Source organism: Pongo abelii, chromosome 15, assembly GCF_028885655.2.
Source record: "Pongo abelii isolate AG06213 chromosome 15, NHGRI_mPonAbe1-v2.0_pri, whole genome shotgun sequence".
NCBI lineage: Eukaryota > Metazoa > Chordata > Mammalia > Primates > Hominidae > Pongo > Pongo abelii.
This window is the reverse complement of record NC_072000.2, coordinates 48770473-48782579: the sequence shown is the minus strand read 5'-3', so window position 1 is coordinate 48782579 and position 12107 is coordinate 48770473. Positions and strand designations below refer to the sequence as shown.

At 38.2% G+C, this 12107-nt stretch overlaps 1 long non-coding RNA gene across 1 annotated transcript in view; it reads left to right on the top strand.

Moving 5' to 3' along the window:
• Positions 1 to 12107, top strand: part of LOC134760079 (uncharacterized) — a 115670-nt gene that overhangs the window by 46835 nt on the left and 56728 nt on the right. Inside the window, exons 3-4 of the long non-coding RNA XR_010136972.1 lie at positions 1752 to 1809; positions 3474 to 3574. This is a non-coding gene — a long non-coding RNA (uncharacterized LOC134760079). The remainder of the gene's footprint in view (positions 1 to 1751; positions 1810 to 3473; positions 3575 to 12107) is intronic.

Below are 12107 nucleotides of genomic sequence, written 5' to 3'. Positions count from 1 at the left end.
TGCCGTGTAACTGAGCATGAAGTCGTTTAGGTCCAGTCACTTAAAGTGTTAGAGAAAGAAAAGGGCAAGATTCCTTTCGGAATCATTTTGGCTTTGACAGTCATATTTAGTGAGCATTTAGTCAAAGAAATAGATTCCTTTAGGAAATGATCTGGAGGAATCAGTGATAATTCTGACTGAGTCCCTCTGTCTTCTTAGGAGATAGTAATGCTTCCTTCAAAGGTCAACTTTGAAGAGTTGTGAGTCAGAGGCTTGTTGGAGCCAAATGATTAATGCCAGGAAGAACTTATTAAGGCTTGCTTTGGCTGTGTAAGTCAAGGGAGGTTAGAAAGGAGCCTACCAGTTATAAGATATTGGCCAATCAACTTACCTTCTTCTGAATTCTCAGTGTAAATCCTCTTGTGTTTCCTCTCCTTTCAGTTATTCATCCCTAAATTTTTCTACTTTTTGAGACTTCTCAAACAGGCACCACTGCATAGCAGTTTATTATTGGACAGAGAGTACCTAGGAGTTCTCAACTAGAAGCTGTACTTATAAATTCAATCATAATATTTAGGGAAAACATCTGAAAATACAAATAAACTTGGAAAGACAATAGGTTAAATAATGATCACTGGACATCCACATGCAAAAAATTAATGTAGACAAATCTTATACCCTTCACAAAAATTAATCAAGACAGATCACAAATCTAAATGTAAAGCATAAAACTATAAAACTAGAAGTTAACATAGGAAAAAATTTAAGTGACCTTAGGTTTGGCAATGACTTTTTAGATATGACACCAAACCTATTATCCATAAAAGAAGAATTGATAAACTAGACTTCATTAAAATAAAAAATTTCTACTCTGTGAAAACTACTGTCAAGAGAATGAAGAGATGAGCCACAGACTGGGAGAAAATATTTGCAAAAAATGTATCAAGGACTGTTATCCAAAATATGTAAATAAATCTTAAAACTCAATAATAAGAAAACAAACATGATTAAAAGATGGGTCAAAGACCTTAACAGACACCTCATCAAAGAAGATTTATAGATGGAAAATATGCATATAAAAACATGCTCCATATCATATATCATTAGGGAAATGCAAATTAAAACAGCAATGAGTTATCACCACATACCTATTAGAATGACTAAAATCCAGAACACTGACAACACCAAATGCTGGTGGGAATGTGGAGCAACAGAAACTTCACTGCTGGTGAGAATGCAAGATGGTACAGCCAGTTTGGAAGACGGTTGGGCAGTTTCCTATGAAACTAAACATACTCTTACCATATGATCCAGCAATCATACTCCTTGGTATTTATCCGAAGGAGTTGAAAATTTATGTTCACACAAAATCCTGCACATGAATGTTTATGGCAACTTTATTAATAATTGCCAAAACTTGGATGTAATCAAGATCTTTTTCAGTAGGTGAATAAATAAACCAAGGTACCTCCAGACAATAGAATTTTATTCTGCACTAAAAATAGATGAGCTATCAAGTTGTGGAAAGACATAGAGGAAAAGAAACACATATTATTAAGTGAAAGAAACCAGTCTGAGAAGGCTACATATGGTAATCTCAGCTGTATGACATTCTCGAAAATAAAAAACTATGGAGACAGTAAGATCAGTGGTTACCAGGGGCCGGGGGAAGGAGAGACAAATAGGTGGAGCAGAGGATTTTTAGAACATACAAAATACTCTATATAATACTCTAATGGTGGATACATTCTGTATTTGTTCCAAACCTGTAGACTCTAAGAGTGAACCCTAATGCGAACTATGGACTCTGGGCAATAATAATGTGTCAAGGTAGGTTCATCAACTGCAACTAATGTCCCTCTGGTGGGGGATATTGATAATAGAATAGGAAATGTTTGAGGAAGAGGGTATATTGGGTATCTCTCTAGCTTCCTCTCAACTTTGCTGTGCACTAAAACTACTCCAAAAAATAGTCTTTACAAAATAATGACCACAATCTCAAAATAACTATATTGTGTTTTTCTGTGTGCCAACTCCTAAGAGCTTTGCAATTATTAACTTACTTATTTCTTGCTATAATTATTTGAGTTAGGTTGTTCTTATTTTCATTTCACAGATAAAAAACTGGCATGTATCAGATGAGCAGGCATGAGAAAGAATAAAAAATGCCCCAAAACCTGGCATATAGAGGGTAGTATTTATCATTGCCTTGATACAAATTAATTTATTAAGTGTTCAATTCAGTTATTGTACAATAATTCTGTGCAATAAACCATCTCAAAAACTCAGTGTCTCCCAAAGCCAAGCATTTATATATTTTTGGTCATGGAACTGTGGGTAGGCTGTGGCTCTGGTGTACTTGGCTTGGATTAGTTGTGTTTATGTCTGCTATCCTCCATTTTCTCATTTCTCCTTGGACCAGCAGCTACCTAGGGGTGTTATTTTTCTTATGGCAAATCACAGCAGCACAAAAGCACAAGTCAAACTACAAAAGCCCATTTAAGGTATCTGCTCATTTCACATCCGCTGACATTCATTGGCCAAAACACGGCCAATATCAAACGGGCAGGAAAGTATTTTTCACCCACAGTGGGAGGGCACTAGCAAGTGACATAGCAAAGGGCATGGATATATAATCCTATTATGGGGAGCATTTGGGACCAATGTCCAATCAACTTCTAGATGGGAGTGGGACATTGAGAGAACGTGAATCATATTGGGTGGAGAAGAGTGTACGTTAAGAGTGAACATTAACTATTATGCATGGTGCACAGTGTGAAAGTCTGGGACAGCGGCATGAGGGGTTCAGGTCAGAGGGTGGGCAAGCTACAAAGGAAAGTAACTTTCTTTCATTCCTTTTTTCTAAGCCCAAGGAAGACTGTCTATTTTGCAACTTTATTTATGGCTGTCCCAGCAATTAAGGGGGACACTCAGAGAGAACAATGGCAGTACAAGACGCTGGGGTCCATTTTGAACCATTGCATTGTCACAACACAGACTAGCAGTAGGTTAGGGTTTTGGGTCACTGCTTATTCTCAGCAGATTTTATGATGTTCATGAAAATCCTGGCTTGAATCTCCTTCATTGCAGCACAAACAATATTCTAAGTAGCTTTCCTAAAAATCCCACTGCTCATAGCAGCGAGAATGCTTCTTAATTTAAGGACTGCATTTTGGATCAGTGTCCAGCCATTGGTTCCATTGGGGTTTTGACAAGACTATTTCTGGGAAAAGGCTACCATATTATTGTCTCAGCTGCTACAGACATTATGAAGTTATAACAATATTAATAGCATTTTACAGACTTCTTGTTTGTAGACTAGGGGAGATATGTTAGCCTTTGCAGAAGAGGGGAGGAAATGGAAAAGATGAGTCAGAGCCAGATGAGAAAAGGGTTGGGATGCAATAACAAGAAATTTGGACTTTATGTAGGATCATTCAGAGAAGAAAAGAGGAGGAAGTGAAATGCTAAGACTGATTTTTTTTTTTTAAAAGATAGATTTGACAGCATGAGAAGAATGGATTTGAAAGGCGATAATGGAAAGGATGCAGAGGCACCAATTTGGAATTTACTGTGATGTTTTAGGCAAGAGACGGTAAGAGCAATCACATTCTCATTCCTGGGGCACCCATTTTCTGATATCCTTTTGAGACCATCTGTTCCTAACGTTCCCTAGCACTTCCAATTCGAAAACAACAAAATTCTGGAAGGCTTTAGCTGGAAGTACCATCTGATTTTTAGATTTATGCTATTTTTTAAGATGTTTCCTAAAATGCCTGGCAAAAATAGGTGCTCAGTGTTTGCTAAATTAAAAAAATTGACTTCTATAAACAAAGTGCTTACTTTCTCTCTCTTTCTCTTTGGTTGTTGTTTATAGAAAGACAAAAAAGTACCTTGTAGTATACTCAAGAAGAAAGAAAGCTTGTCAAGGCTCCAGTCTATAAGGGGTAAAAAAAAAATGCCCTTGTTTTTGCTTGCTGTAGGTTTTAGCGTCTTGTCTATAATGGCCATGTACCACCTTCAGGTGCAGGGAAGGGAAGAGTAGGGTGCTGTGCAAGAGGCAGATTTGCTGAGAGCTGTTCAGGCACACCTGGAATCATATTCTATTCAGGCTAAAGCAGTATATTTCACACCATTCGCAGGTCAGTGTGTGGCAAAAAGAGCATAGCTTCTCTCTTTTATTTCATTTTTTATTTTAAGTTCCAGGGTACATGTGCAAGATGTGCAGGTTTGTTACATAGGTAAATGTGTGTCATGGTGATTTGTTGCATCTATCGACCCATCACCTAGGTATTAAGCCCAGCATGCATTAGCTGTTTTTCCTGAGAATATAGCTTCTCTGTTTTATGTAACTTGTTTGAGGGCCTGAGGCCAACCCTGAAATTTGGCAGAAATGTCTTCTTCAGGACCCTCTCATTTTAAAAGGTATTCTTCTTCATACTGGGCAGTGCTTATGCAGGCTTAGCGTTCCAGCTTTTCCCTGGTGCTCTTGGCTGGGTCTGCGTGCAAATGCCACTGCTGCACTGGATTAAGGTCTGCTGACGAGTGCCTACTGTGTCTTTATAAAGAGATTGTAAATGCCTATGAAGATCTGGTCTCCCATTTCAAAGGGTCTATTATTCTTTTACATCTTTCCTTCTTACTTTCCATCCCTGAATGTGAGCTTGAATGTGTCTCCTTTGATCATCCTTAGATTTTGGCTGTCTTAGTCCATCTGGGTTGCTATAACAGAATATCATAGATTGGGTGGTTTAACAACAACAAACACTTATTTCTCACAGTTCTGGAGACTGGGAAATCCAAGATCAAGGGACTGGATGATTCTGTGTCTGGTGAGGGTACCCTTGCTGGTTTATAGATGCCTGTCTTATCACTGTATTCTCACATGACAGCAAGGGCAAGGGAGCTCTCTGGGGTCTCTTTTATAAAGGCATTAATCCTATTCATGAGTTCTCTGCTCTTATGACTTAATCACCTCCCAAAGGCCTTGCTTCCAAATACCATCATATTAGGGATTAGGTTTCAACATACAAATTTTAGAGGGACACACATTCAGTTTGTAGCAGACTAATTAATCCTGTATTGGGAATTGTGGGAAAGAAGGACCTGTGCCCCAATTTTGAACTTTGGTGGGCCTTGGGAAGTTGTAGTTTTGTTTCTCTGCTTCACCACCTTGATTCACCTTAGTTTTTGTGTCTTTTGCTATGTAAACTAAGAACCTAATTTTATGGAGTAAAATCATTTACATCAGCTCCACAAAGGTTAGAAGAGTATTGCAAAGCATAACCTTGACAGCCTTGCCTACATTTTTGGCTGCACCTTGGAAACTGGAAGGGATTCCAACTGAAGAGCCTCCAAATGTCAGTTCCTCACTCTATATCCTAATCCATTTTATCTAGTCCTGTGGCAAGACCCAATTTCTAGTCTGTATCTCCTGATCCTGCTCCTAGGTGCCATTTTTTTTCCCTCTCATATTTATATTGAAGTGCTCCAATAGCTGTCTTATAAGCTGCTTGCATGAGATTGCACTGCTCTGGCTCTTTAACGCATTCTCTGAAACAGAGGTCATTGAGTATAACATCAGGAAATAGAAAGTGAAGTCAGTGGCTTCATTCTTAGTGGCAGCATATGTGTGATGGGAAAGCATTTCAAGGTATTAATCTATGCACCCCAGGGATCATCCATCAAATTATTTCACTTGTGACCTAAAGATCTTTTTCCTCCCCTGGTCCTCTCAGACAGACATGGGTCACCCAGAAACACAGGCTGTAAACACGTCATTATTAGGCTAAAGAAAAGTTGATGGCCTAAGCAGGATTTGAAAGCACACTTTCAGAGTTTTTCTACTTTTGGTTAAATGATGCCTTGGGTGGAAAAGAGTAGAAGAAGAAGGGCAGGATCTATGCAGATATGAGTGTACACTGGGGTGGTGTTTCTGAGGCAGGACCAAATGGTTTACAGTCCGTTCATTAGCATGTATTCAAAATACTCAATGACTTATTCCATTCGTTGATGATATTTGCTCCATTCACATATGAAGCAAGGATGACTTTTTGGTTTTACGTAGTTCATGGCTGCTAAGAATAAAGCTTAGGCGGGTAGTGGCTCAGGCTGTCAGTCATACTGCCTTACCTTGGGTCCCCAAGATTGGAAACATTCCAACTTGTTTCCCCTTGAGCATTCTAAATTGTTTCCCCTTTGTTGCTGAGTATAGTATAAATTGCCAAGGGTAGAGCTGTCACAGAGATTATTTAAATTTCTGTTGTTACATGTATTTGATAAATTCTTTCATACTATTTCTTCTTTGCTGGTTTAAGTTTATACATTTCTAACTTAATTTATTATAATTCTCTTATAATAATAATAATGTGTAGGAATGTAGGGGTGATTGTTACCGTAACTCTGTAATTCAGCTCTCCTAAGCTATTGCTAGTGAAGCCAATTTAAACAATGATAGAAAGATGTGTTACATTAACTTTACCTATAATTATCCTCTTTTTTTTTTTTGATGGAGTCTCACTCTGTCGCCCAGTCTGTAGTGCAGTGGTGCAATCTCGGCTCACTGCAAACTCTGCCTCCCAGGTTCACGCCCTTCTCCTGCCTCAGCCTCCTAGTAGCTGGGATTACAAGCCCCCGCCACCATATCCACCTAATTTTTTTTGTATTTTTAGTACAGATGGGGTTTCACCGTATTGGCCAGGCTGGTCTCAACTCCTGACCTCAGGTGAGGTCTCCCAAAGTGCTGAGATTACAGGCATGAGCCACCGTGCCCGGCCTCTTTCTAAAAATATTTAAAGAGATAAGATCTTTACTGGGAGTAGTAACTGTGGAAGAGTCATTCGGGGAATAGTAATTTCATTCCTAGAACTTAAATAACCCAGATAATCTCATAAATTTTTCTCCAAATTTGTAAATAATACAGTAGAATAAACATTTAAATTAGCCCAAATTACTACATTCAAATAATAGCTTTACATTTTCTTTGGGTCAACCAGTGGGGAATCTTTACCATTGCTAACACTTTGTTTGTACGTGGATTAATACCAGGGATGGTGGTGGAGGTGAAGCAATCTATTTATTTCTAAGCAAAACCGAAAAGCAATATGACCATCTAAGGTAGAATTTAAGAACTTGTTGAGGCTTGTTTTATTGATCCAGTCTGAAGAATCTTAGGCCACAGTTCTGGAGTGCCTTTTTAAGTTCTGGGATGCATGTGCAGGATGTGCAGGTTTGTTACATGGGTAAACATGTGCCACAATGGTTTGCTGCATCTATCAACCTATCACCTAGTTATTAAGCCCAACATGCATTAGCTATTTATCCTGATACTCTCCCTCCCCCTGTACCCCCGACAGGCCCCAGTTTGTGTTGTTTCTCTCCCTGTGTCCATGTGTTCTCATTGTACAGCTACCATGAGAACATGTGGTGTTTGGTTTTCTGTTCCTGTGTTAGTTTGCTGAGAATGATGGCTTTCAGCTCCATCCATGCCCTTGCAAAGGACATAATCTTGTTCCTTTTTATGGCTGCATAGCATTCCATGGTGTATATGTACCACATTTTCTTTATCCAGTCTACCATTGATGGGCATTTGGGTTGATTCCATGTCTTTGCTATTGTGAATAGTTCTGCAATGAAGATACGCATCCATGTATCTTTATAATAGAATGATTTATATTCTTTTGGGTATATGCCCAGTAATGAGATTGCTGGGTCAAATGGTATTTCTGGTTCTAGGTTTCTGAGGAATCGCCACATTGTTTTCCACAATTGTTGAACTAATTTACATTCCCACCAACAGTGTAAAAGACTGTTCCTATTTCTCCACAGCCTCACCAGCATCCATTGTTTATTGACTTTTTAATAATCGCCATTCTGACTGGCATGAGATAGTATCTCATTGTGATTTTGATTTTGATTTCTCTAATGATCGGTGATGTTGAGCTTTTTTCCATGTGTTTGTTGGCCACATACATGTCTTCTTTTTGGAAAGGTCTGTTCACGTCCTTTGCCCACTTTTTGATGGGTTCTTTTTTTTCTTGTAAATTTATTTAAGTTCCTTGTAGACGCTAGATGTTAGACCTTTGTCAGATAGATAGTTGCAAAAATTTTCTCCCTTTCTGTAGGTTGTCTGTTCACTCTGATGATAGTTTCTGTTACTGTGCAGAAGCTCTTTAGTGTAATTAGATTCCATTTGCCAAATTTTGCTTTTGTTGAAATTGCTTTTGATGTTTTTATCATGAAGTCTTTGCCCGTGCCTATATCCTGAGTGATATTGCCTAGATTTTCTTCTAGATTTTTATAGTTTTGGGTTTTACATTTAAGTCTTTAATCTATCTTGAGTTAATTTTTGTATAAGGTGTGAGGAAGGGGTCCAGTTTCAGTTTTCTGCATATGGCTAGCCAGTTTTCCCAGCACCATTTATTAAATAAGAAATCCTTTCCCCATTGCTTGTTTTTGTCAGGTTTGTCAAAGATCAGATGGTTGTAGCTGTGCAGTCTTATTTCTGAGATTTCTATTCTGTTCCATTGGTCTATGTGTCTGTTTTTGTACCAGTTCCATGCTGTTTTGGTTACTGTAGACTTGTAGTATAGTTTTAAGTTGGGTAGCATGTCTCCAGCTTTTTTTTGTTTGTTTGTTTAAGATTGTCTTGGCTATTTGGGCTCTTTTTTGGTTCCATATGAATTTTAAAGTAGTTTTTTTTCTAGTTCTGTAAAGAATGTCAATGGTTGTTTCATGGGAATAGCATTTTATCTATAAATAACTTTGGGCAGTATGGCCATTTTCACATTATTGAATCTTCCTGTCCATGAGCATGGAAGGATTTTCCATTTGTCTTTGTCCTCTCTTATTTCCTTAAGCAATGGTTTGTAGTTCTCCTTGAAGAGGTCCTTCACTTCCCTTGTTATTAGCTGTATTCCTAGGTATTTTATTCTCTTTGTAGCAATTGTGAATGCGAGTTCATTCATGGTTTGGCTCTCTGCTTGTCTATTGTTGGTGTATAGGAATGCTTGTGATTTTTGCACATTGATTTTGAGATTTTCCTGAGACTTTGCTGAAGTTGCTTATCAGCTTAAGAAGCTTTTGAGCTGAGACTATGGGGTTTTCTAGATATAGGATCCTGTCGTTTGCAAACAGAGATAGCTTGACTTCCTCTCTTCCTATTTGAAGACTCTTTATTTCTTTCTCTTGACTGATTGTCCTGGCCAGAACTTCTAATATTATGTTGAATAGGAGTGGTGAGAAAGGGGATCCTTGTCATGTGCCAGTTTTCAAAGGGAATGCTTCCAGCTTTTGCCCATTCAGTATGATATTGGCAGCAGGTTTGTCATAAATCTCTCTTATTATTTTGAAGTATGTTCCATCAGTACCTAGTTTATTGACAGTTGAGAGTTTTTAACCTGAAGAGATGTTGAATTTTATCAAGGGCCTTTTCTGTGCATATTGAGGTAATCATGTGGTTTTTGTCTTTAGTTCTGTTTGTATGATGAATTACATTGATTCATTTGTGTATGTTGAACGAGCCTTCATCTCGGGGTTGAAGCCAACTTGATCGTAATGGATAAGCTTTTTGATTGCTGCTGGATTTGGTTTGCCAGTATTTTATTGAGGATTTTTGCATCAATGTTTATCATGGATATTGGACTGAAGGTTTTCTTTCTTTTTTTTTTTAACCTCTGCCAGGTTTTGATATCAGGATGATGCTGGCCTCATAAAATGAGTTAGAGAGGAGTCCCTCCTTTTCAATTGTTTGGAATAGTTTCAGAAGAAATGGTACCAGCTTCTCTTTGTACCTCCGGCAGAATTCAGCTGTAAACTCATCTGGTCCTTAGCTTTTTGTGGTTGGAAAAGGCTATTTATTACTGCCTCAAATTCAGAACTTGTTATTGGTCTATTCAGGAATTTGACTTCTTCCTGTTCAGTCTTGGCAGGGTGTATGTGTCCAGGAATTTATCTATTTCTTCTAAATTTTCTAGTTTATTTGCATAGAGGCGTTTATAGTATTTTCCAATGATTGTTTACATTTCTGTGGGATGATTATCACTTTTTAATTGTGCCTATTTGATTCTTCTCTATTTTGTTCTTTATTAGTCTAGCTAGTGGTCTATCTATTTTATTAATTTTTTCAAAAAGCCAGCTACTGGATTCATTGTTTTTTTGAACAATTTTTTTGTGTCTCTATCTCCTTCAGTTCTGCTTCGATCTTGGTTACTTCTTGTTTTCTGCTAGCTTTGAGGTTGATTTGCTCTTGCTTCTCTAGTTCTTTTAGTTTTAATGTTAGGGTGTCAACTTGAGATCTTTCTAGCTTTTTGATGTGGGCATTTAGTGCTATAAATTTCCCTCTTAGCACTGCTTTACTGCATCCCAGAGATTCTGGTACATTGTCTCTTTGTTCTTATTGGCTTCAAAGAACTTCTTGATTTCTGCCTTAATTTCATATTGACCCAGGAGTCATTCAAGAGCAAGTTGTTCAATTTTTATGTAGTTTTGTGGTTTTGAGTGAGTTTCTTAATCCTGAGTTCTAATTCGATTGCATTGTGTTTGTTATGATTGATGAGATACTGTTTGTTATGGTTTCAGTTCTTTTGCATTTGCTGAGGAGTGTTTTACTTCCAATTATGTGATTGATTTTAGAGTAAGTGCCATTTGGTGCCGAGGAGAATGCATATTCTGTTGTGTTTGGGTGGAGAGTTTTGTAGATTATCTGTTAGGTTCACTTGATCCAGAGCTGAGTTCAAGTCCTGAATATCCTTGTTAATTTTCTGTCTCAAAGATTTGTCTAATATTGACAGTGGAGTGTTAAAGTCTCCCACTATTATTGTGTGGGAGTCTAAGTCTCTTTGTAGGTCTCTGAGAACTTGTTTTATGAATCTGGGTGCTCCCAAGTTGAGTGCATGTATACATTTAGGATAGTTAGCTCTTCTTGTTGAATTGATGATCCCTTTACTTTTATGTAATGCTTTTTTGTCTTCTTTGATCCTTGCTGATTTAAAGTCTGTTTTGTCAGAAACTAGGATTGCAGCGCTGCTTTTTTTCTGCTTTCCATTTGCTTGGTAAATTTTTCTCCACTCCTTTATTTTGAGTCTATGTGTGTCTTTGCATGTGAGATAGGTCTCTTAAATATAGTACACTAATGGGTCTTGAATCTATCCAGCTTGCCATTCTATGTCTTTTAATTGAGGCATCTAGCTCATTTACATTTAAAAAGGTTAATATTATTATATGTGAATTTGATCCTGTCATCATGATGCTAGCTGGTTATTTTTGCAGACTTGATGTAATTGCTTCATAGTGTCATTGGTCTTTGTACTTCAGTGTGTTTTTGCAGTAGCTGTTAACGATTTTTTCTTTCCGTATTTAGTGCTTCCTTCAGGAGTTCTTGCAACGCAGGCTTGGTGGTGACAAATTCTCTCAGTATTTGGTTGTCTGAAAAGGATTTTATTTCTCTTTCACTTATGAAGCTTAGTTTGGCTGAATATAAAATTCTGGGTTGAAAATTCTTCTGTTTTTTTTTTTTTTTGACAGAGTCTCACTCTGTCACCCAGGCTGGAGTGCAGTGGCACAATCTCGGCTCACTGCAACCCCTGCCTCCCAGGTTCAAGCGATTCTCCTGCCTCAGCCTCCTAAGTAGCTGGGACTACAGGTGCCCGCCACCACGCCTAGCTAATTTTTTTGTATTTTTAGTAGAGAGGGGGTTTTGCCATATTGGCCAGGCTGGTCTTGAACTCTTGACCTTGTGATCTGCCCACCTCGACCTCCCAAAGTGCTGGGATTATAAGCATGAGCCACCACTCCCGGCCAAACTAAAAAATTCTTTTTTTTTTTTTTTTTTTTTTTTAACAATGTTGAATATTGGCCCCCAATCTCTTCTGGCTGGCAGGGTTTCTGCCTAGAGGTTCACTGTTAGTCTGATGGGCTTTCCTTTGTAGGTGACCTGTTCTTTCTCTCTGGCTGCCCTTAACATTTTTTCCTTTATTTTGTCCTTGGAGAAACTGATGATAATGTGTCTTGGGGCTGATCTTCTCATGGAGTATCTTACTGGGGTTCTCTGGAGTTCCTGAATTTGAATGTTGGCCTATCTTGCTAGGTTGGGGACGTTCTCCTGGATGATATCCTGAAGTATGTTTTCC